The sequence below is a fragment of the Stenella coeruleoalba genome (assembly GCF_951394435.1).
Source record: "Stenella coeruleoalba genome assembly, chromosome: 13".
In the NCBI taxonomy this organism is placed as follows: domain Eukaryota; kingdom Metazoa; phylum Chordata; class Mammalia; order Artiodactyla; family Delphinidae; genus Stenella; species Stenella coeruleoalba.
The window spans coordinates 19,313,959-19,323,244 of NC_137159.1; positions in this window are offsets into that span (position 1 = coordinate 19,313,959).

The following is a 9,286-nucleotide window of genomic DNA, read 5'->3' on the forward strand; positions in this document are numbered from 1 at the left end:
AAAATAAAAAATAATTATTAAAAATAAAATAAATAAAAGTAATAAAACAAAAAGAAGAAAAAAAAAGAAAGAAGAGAACAACCAAACCAAAAGACAAATCCACCAATGATAACAAATGCTAAAAACTATAATAAAACAAACAAACAACAACAACCAAAAAACAGACAGACAGAACCCTAAGACAAATGGTAAAAAGCAAAGCTATACAGACAAAGTCACACCAAGAAACATACACATACACACTCACTAAAAGAGTAAAAGGAAGAAAATATATATGTCTATATATTAAAAAAAAAATGAGGAATAGAGCAACCAAATCAATAAACAAATCTACCAATGATAATAAACTCTAAATACTAAACTAAGATAAACCTAAAACCAGAAACAAATTAGATGCAGAATGCAAACTCCAAGTCTCCAGTTGCTCCCAAAGTCCACCACCAACATTTTGGGATGATTCGTTGTCTACTCAGGTATTCCAGATATGCAGGATACATCAAGTTGATTTTGGAGATTTAATCCACTGCTACTGAGGCTGCTGGGAGAAATTTCCTTTTCTCTTCTTTGTTCACATAAAGAAGCTGGGGTTTAGCTTTGGATTTGTCCCTGCCTCTGCATTTAGGTCATCTGAGGGCATCTGTTCTTCTCTCAAACAGGACGGGGTTAAAGTAGCAGCTGATTCAGGGGCTCTGGCTTACTCAGGCCGGTGGAGGGGAGGGAGAGATACAGAATGTGGAATAAGCCTGTGGGGGCAGAGGCTGACATGACGTTGCAACTGCATGATGTGCACCATGTGTTCTCCCAGGGAAGTTGTCCCTGGAAGTGGCAGGGTGCACAGGCTTCTGGGAGGGGAGGTGAAGATCATGACCTGTGCTTGCACACAGTCTTCTTGGTGGCTGCAGCAGCAGCCTTAGAGTTTCATGCACATCTCTGGTGTCCGCACTGAGAGCCACGGCTTGCGCCTAGCTCTGGAGCTCATTTAGGCAGTGTTATGAATCCCCTCTCCTTGTGCACCCTGAGACAATGGTCTCTTGCCTCTTAGGCAGTTCTAGACTTTTTCCCAGACTCCCTCCCAGGTAGCTGTGGCACACTAGTCCCCTTCAGGCTGTGTTCACGTAGCCAACCCCAGTCCTCTCCCTGGGATCTGACCTCAGAAGCCCGAGCCTCTGCTCCCAGCACCCACACATCCCAGCCGGTGGGTGAGCAGACAAACCTCTCAGGTTGGTGAGTGCTGGTCAGCACCAATCCTCTGTGCAGGAATCTCTCTGCTTTTCCCTCTGCACCCCTGTTGCTGTGCTCTCCTCCATGGATCCAAAGCTTCCCCCCACCACCCACTATCTCCACCAGTGAAGGGGTTTACTAGCATGTGGAAACATTTCTTCCTTCACAGCTCCCTCCCAGAGGTGCAGGTCCCATCCCTATTCTTTTGCCTTTGTTTTTTTCTTTTTTCTTTTGCCCTACCCATGTACGTGGGGAGTTTCTTGCCTTTTGTGAAGTCTGAGGTTTTCTGCCAGCGTTCAGTAGGTGTTCTGTAGGAGCTGTTCCACATGTAGATGTATTTCTGATATATTTGTGAGGAGGAAGGTGATCTCCACATCTTACTTCTCCACCATATTGAAAGTCTTGTTCTCTCCTTTTCTTTATACCTTTCAAATTTGCTGAAGTGAGGTAGTCTCTCTTTCATTTTTTTTTAGATACTTTTCCATGTGAAAAAAAATTGCTTAAAGTTACTTAATTATTTTTATGTTAAGCAAGCATTTGTCTCTATTTTGATCTATTTTCTTGGCACTTCCCCCATAATGACTGATCCCTAATGAAGTGACAGTGTTAGTAGAACTGTGCCTCCTCTCTTGTTTTCTTTTATCCTCCTTTGTACGTTCCTGGAGTACTTCTGGACTTGATCCTGATAGTGGGGATGAAAGATAATTTGAGCATTTGAGTAATACCATGTTTGAGTTATTCAGGATCCATAATGCCTATAAGGTACTGTTTACACAAGTATGGGCAAGATTAAAAATGACATCAAGATGACATAGTACAGTACTCCAAAGCTACTTACAGCAGAGTTGCCATCTTTGGTATAAAGGAGCAAAGAGAGGCAGAAGTTACCAGATTTAAGACATGAAAGGAATAGGCATAGAGCTTACTAATAGAAGATATGACCTTTGGTAAAAACACATAGTCAATTCACTGCAACCTGTCAAAGAAGGAGCTGAAGAAAAATACACTGAACTCATCATCGTCTCAACCTCCACTGCTCTTACCAGAGCCTCTCATTGGATAAACTCAACATGGCCCATTAATGAATACTCTAGGTTGGAAAAAATCAGGTTGGAGAAGTATAGAAACTGGTTTGTGTAAGATGCTTTGCAGATAGAACAGAAGCACAACACCAGCTGTGTAACATACAAAGATATTTAACACAAGGGGTCAGAGAGAATAGCTTCTAGATGATGGCTTCCTAACCCACCCATTTAATAGAGCTGCAGTGTAGTCTATAATATGGTGACTACGTCAATAATATGGTGTTGCAAATTTGAAAGCTGCTAAGAAAGGAAATCTTAAAAGTTTTTACCACAAGAATATTATTTTTGTAACTTTGTGTGGTGACAGATGGTAATGACGTATTGTGGTGATCGTTTCATTATGTATACTAATGTTGAATCATTATTTTGTATACCAGAAACTAATATACTATTGTATGTCAAATATATATATGGTACTTTTTAAAATAACCAAACTTTTTCATATCTTCCTCTGTTTGTCTGAATTATTTCATGTCTTTTAAAGAAGGGGAATACATGTGGTACATGATTAAAGGCTTCAAAGAGGGGCAACTTTTACTTGTGGGTAAAAACAGGGCTTTTATTACTACTCTGAGTGAGATTACAGACCCCCACATACAATTTAAAATAATATTAGAGGGTCTTGTTTTTGTATCCATTCAGCCAGTCTATGTCTTTTGGTTGGAGCATTTAATCCATTTACATTTAAGGTAATTATCAATATGTACGTTCCTGTTACCATTTTCTTAATTGTTTTGGGTTTGTTATTGTAGGTCTTTTCCTTCTCTTGTGCTTCCTGCAGGTAGACAGAGTAAAGTGAGTTTATCAATAAAGTTCACAATGTAACTACATCATATATGAATTATAATCTTCAGTGTCCTTCAGTGCACAAGAATTATAGGCTCATGAAGAACTTTGTATTGAAAATCCTTGAGGACACTAGGTAATTAAAGATTTTCTTAAACAACTTAAGTGGCAGGGACTATGTATAGCTTTAGGAAGTACCACAGATTTTGAATCAGAGACAACTAAATTTTATAACTATTCCATCAATAAAATCTTCACTTCTCCATGACTGGGTCCCTAAATATTGATATGATATGATAAACTGCAAGGAGTTATCAAATAATGTCTTACTTATGAAAGCTAAAACACCAAAAATCACGTTATTTTCTTATGTTTTTTTTTTTTTTATGGAAATGAGAGAATTCAGTTATATCTATGTTATCCAGCTCACTTTCTGGCTTTCTTAATGAGAATGGAAGAACTGAACTCTGGAATTGTAGATAACCTTGGGAGTATACGTAAGAGTGGCCCAAGCCACCTGAGTGTCATCAGTCATGTGATAAAGAGGAACAGAGGCTGGAAACCATTGCTCTAATTAGAAGTAATTTGAGAAAAGTGCTTAGTATTCAGCCTTACTGATAAACTACAGAAGAAGACTAGGCAGATAGAAAGAAAAGTAACCATTATTATTCCATACCTTGGAAGACCTGCCAGAATACAGGTCTCTATCAGGATGGACATGTCAAATCCCATGACTTCAAAAAGAGGGGGGCAATCAAGCACAAGTATTATCTCTTTAGAAACTCTTGTTCTAGGTAATTTCCTTCATCAGCTGTAATGCTAACCCAGGCCAGTCATAAACAAGAACCAAACACATATATCTTTTCTGACATTGCCTTTCATCATGGGAAAGAGAAGTGCCTGTTCTTGATTAACATTGCATTGTTGAATTTGATCACAGAGCAATCTTGTTTTTTGTAGATATTAATGGGCTAGATACGATGCTTGATTTTTTTTCTTACATCAAAGAATAAAAGTATAGAGAAAGGAAAGAAAGTTTTCCTTCAAAGGAGAAGAAATGGTCTTAGAAATGTAGAACATTTTCATGCTGAAGAAAAATCACAAAATTTCCATGTACATGTTAATAAAAGCTCTGGATGAGGGCATGAGTACATTTAGGTCAGGAAGGAAATACTTTAGGGAGAAAATAAGTGAGAAAGTAACTGTTTGGCACACTAAATATTACCCTGACTGACCTGAAAGAGTTAATATAGCTCTAAAATTGTAAATTATTTCCAAGGATATGATTTTAAACAAATGTTCTCTGAAAATGCAATACCATATACTCTCCACCTTCATTTATCACACAATTTATGTAGAATCACTTTATAATGAAATCCACAAGGCAACCAAATAGTTTGATTACATCATAATTTTGTGATAATAAATTTGCTACTAGACATTACATTTCCAGTATGCTAGAACTAGACATAAAATTCAGCTAATGCAAATGCTGCTGTCGTGAATATGTAAGCAAAAGGAAGTGTTCAAAGGAGAAACAGAAATGTGGCATGCACATATTACTCTTACCCACTGATTCTCCAAACATCTTGTGTTCTATGTCTTGGTGGTTTTATTAGGAATTTTGAAAATTCAGGAAGTTGGTGACTAGGCTGCTGAAAGCTGAGAAATACATGACGGAGAGGGAAGTTGAATGATAACTGCAACCTCATGGCAGGAAAAAGATTGAAAAGAGCCCATTCTCCCCTCCCTGCTCACACTGTGGTCCACCTGGTCATGCAATATTATGTATAGTTCTTTTACTATTACATAGGCAAGGACCAGAGAAAGTACTATATTATGGAGAATTCACCATATGCAAGGCATTATAACCAGATACCATTACCATGAATTGCCACTTGGAAATTTTCTAGCAAATGTTCTGCCTGCAAAATGAAAATGTAGTGGCAAAAAAAAAAAAAAAAAAAGAAAGAAAGAAAATGTAGTGGCTATAACTGATATTATAGAAAGCAAATCATCCTAATGCAGAGTAAAAGAAGCTGTCATTAGGAATCACAGGTCTGGTGAAACTAAAATATATTTTAACTGCAATTGTTGCAATGAATTCAGTTCTAGATGGAGGCTGATCTCCTAATGGAAACATCCTTCCCACCCCCATCCCTTCCACACTCCATAAATTGCTTCCTCCTCTGTGTTTCTGTTCTGTTTCTGTTTCATATATATTCATATGGCTACTGTTGCATTTGTCCAACTCTACTATCATTTTATGTATGTGTACATAATTGTTATAAGCAAATGGAGTACAATTATTGGTTTTATTGATTAATGTATTTCCCATCAGCCCAAACTATGTCAAGGGTTGAACAAAACTCTGAGTGGACTCAAGGAACTTACAGGAATTACACATCCCACTTGAAGGATGTGGGAACATAGGGATATAATAACACATGCTAAAGGAAATAAAGAAAAGTTTGAAGTATTAAGGGGGCATAAAGGAGAGTAACAACACCCTGGCTCAGAGAGTCAAAGAAGGCTTCCTGGAGAAGGGAACATTTGCTTATTTTATAAACTAATAGATAAATCTAACTAGATTACTAGTCAGGAGAAGAGATGGAAAAAAATCAGTCTAGACAGAAGGGAAAGCACAACCATGTGTAAAGACCAAAACATTTTCAATGATGCTAGATTATATTGAAAAGCTGAGTGATAGGAAATGAGGCTGTGCATCATCAAATAGGAGTACATGGTAGATGTTGTAGGACTTGTTAAAAGAGCTTAGACTTTATTGTTTATTGATGGGCAGTCGAGGAGAGAATTTTTTTTCAAGGCAGAGAAATGTCATCTACCTATAGCTACTAGAGAGCTGTGCAAAGGATGAATTTGAAGTGAATAATACTGGAAACCAGGAGCCAAACTGGTCTTAATAATCATTGTACTAATTCATATGAGAAATTGTGGAGACCAGAAGGAAGGTGATAATGGAGGTGAAAAGACAGATGGGGCGGTGCCTGGTTCTCCACTTCCACTTCACTTTAGAGCACCTACGGAGCTTTTAACTAACCTGATGCCCAGTGTCCCACCTCCCCCACCACAGATCATTTAATTAAAATTTTACACTGAAGCATGGGTCATTTTAAAAGCTGTCCAGGTGATTCCAATATGCAGTCAAGGCTGAAAAATACTGACTAGAGACACTTTTAAGAAGTAAAATTAGCAAATTTTGGTGATTGGTGTAGGACATAGAGAGAGACAGGTGCTAAGCATGAAACTCAGATTTCCAGCTTGGAAGATGGGGTAGATGCTGGTACTAGATAGGGAACACAGTGAGATCAGTTTATGTATGATATCTCTGGAGTGATTATAAGGGGTTCAGGTGATGTTCAAGAGGCAGCTGGTGGTAGAACAGAGGGAAGGGGTGTGGGCTGCAAGTTTACAGATGAACAGGAAGGCTCTCTCTGAGCAAGGGCACTATGTGGTTCAGAAAAGCAGAAGACCCTTGGACCTGTTGAATAATTCCCAGAGGTATATGGTACCAAATGAACTACAACTGAGGGACTTCCCTGGTGATGCAGTGGTTAAGAATCCACCTGCCAATACAGGGGACATAGGTTCGAGCCCTGGTCTGGGAAGGTGCCACATGCTGTGGAGCAACTAAACCTGTGCACCACAACTACTGAGGCCTCATACCACAACTACTGAAGCTCGCATGCCTAGAGCCCATGCTCCGAAACAAGAGAAGCCACTGCAATAAGAAACCCACGCACCACAATGAAGATTAGCTCCTACTCGCCACAACTAGAGAAAGCCCGCGCGCAGCAACGAAGGCCCAACGCAGCCAAAAATAAATAATTTTTTTAAAAAAATTAGCATTCAAAAAAAAATACTACAACCGAGTGTCTGAAAATGTTGTATCTACTACCACCTCTCTGAGCAAACCAGAGAACATTGATATAGGATTTGACAAGCACTCAATTCAAGGATTGCCCCAATCACAGAGATACAAGTGTTTCCTGATTGATTGGTTAGCATTTAGCTGTGGAAGCATGACTATCAGAGTGTGTCTGTTGTTGATGGGCTGACTTTCAGAAGCAAATTAGTGAAGCAGCTGTCATTCATTGACTGGGTTCCAAAAGAGTTCTGATAGTAACTTGCTATTGAGGGTACTGAATAATTAATTACTTTCCAAAAATATCCACTTTTATCTCCTTGTTGGCACTTGCTACTGAATACTCATTTCCTATTATATTAATTTAAGCATTGATTTTATTATTTCTTTTCTACTATTCTTAGACATTTTTGTTTTGTTTCCTATTGTCTAATATTTTATATCTTTTATTTTCAGCCTTTCTACTTTAAAACTAGAAGCATTTAAAACTGTAAATGTCACTCTAATTATCACTTTGTGTCCCACAGTTTTCTTTTTTTAAAGATCTTTATAGATGGTAATTCTTTCATTAAGTCAGGTTTATTGAGTTTCAATTTACAAACAATTATATTCACTCTTGTAGATGTAGAATTCAACAAGTTTTTGACAAATATATTCAATCATGTATCTCCACTATATTGTTGATGGATACAGAATGTTTCCATCAAACATCTCTCTGATTTCTTGATATATATTGCATATTCTTATTTGACAGTCTCCATTAAATGCATTAAATAAATGGTATCATTGTGTGACTAATTGCATTTTTATTTTCCCCTTGACTTTTCACTGCCTCAAGTCCTGACTTTCATTTCATCTTGGCCTCTGCAAAAATCTTACAGTCTTGTCAGCTCAGTCAGTCCTGAATTTAAAAGTATTGTTTTAATACTTTACCAACCTTCATAGTTTATTGTAATCAAGAATGTCATTCAGAGTATCTATTCCACTATACTGTGGGAAATAGAAACCAGCTTGTGGCTTTTGAAAATGATCTCAGGAAAATTTATTTGTATAAAAATTCAAAAACCACTGAACTAAACCTCATAAAGTTTGTTACCAAATGCTTCAATGTAAAGTAGCAAGAATTTAAACAAAGATAAAAAAACAACGCTAAAACATTTTAAAGTGTTAAAGTAAAAGCTAATGTGAAAAAAAGCAGTCATTTACATAGATTCAACCCAAATCAATTTAGCAAGAACATTTAGACTAGACACTCTTCACACCCTCTATTATGCTAAGGAGATTTTTAAAAAGTGTCAATCACAATTCCTGCATATGACTAACAATCATAAAACTATTAAACTTAAATATGTCAATGCTCACATATCAAATGAGCTAAAAAGATATCAGGACTCTACATGCAAGGGAAGTGTAGTAGCTGGCAGTAAGTAATCCACACATCCCTCCTCTTCATCTCCCCTACCTCCATCCCTCCAGCTTCATTAAAGTGAATTGAACCAGGTCTTAGAAGTTGAGAGAAATTACTGAGTATGTGGTGGTGGAGAAGGGGTGATGGGACTCTAGGCAAGGGCAAAGTTGAATAAAAATCCCAGAGGTGAGAAGGGACATGGAGAGTCCAGGCTGGATTGGGATCATATGTGGCATCATGACAGCTCATATGGCATATTGATATGGAGTGAGAGAATGTGAGCTCAAGTCCTGTCTTAATTACTGTTATTGCACACAGACAAGGGAAATATAGAGCTGGATTGGGAATAGTCTTGGACCATTACCTAAACTGTTCAACCTTTGTCCTTAAATAATAACAAATATAATTCACTAAGCAGGGAGTTGGCATGATGCACAAGAACAAAAGCAAGAAGACAAGCTCAGAGAGAAGGGAGGTATGCTGAGGTGTCCTGAGATCAACTAAATTTCATGTAAGAGACTCTTGTGCAACTTCTCGTTCCAGAATATCTACATATTTCCTAATAATTGGTGAGTCTTATTCAGACATATTTTACATCTGAAGTTTAACGCTATTACTTGTCTGATTCAAGCAGGACTCATACATTGAAAATGTTTTGCCTTACTTGCAAGATTTCCTTATGTGTGTGTTTTGTGAGATCCACTTCAGCTGTGGTAAGGAATAGGCATGAATATCATGTATTCTTATAAATAATACATACAATATTATTTATTGACACTAGTGTAATAATAAACCTGCTAGTAAACTCACAGTGAATTATATAATTCTCTTGAAGTACAAATAACCCATAGATTTGATGTTGATCACCTATTTTGTTTGATTGATTTTTTTCCATTTTCA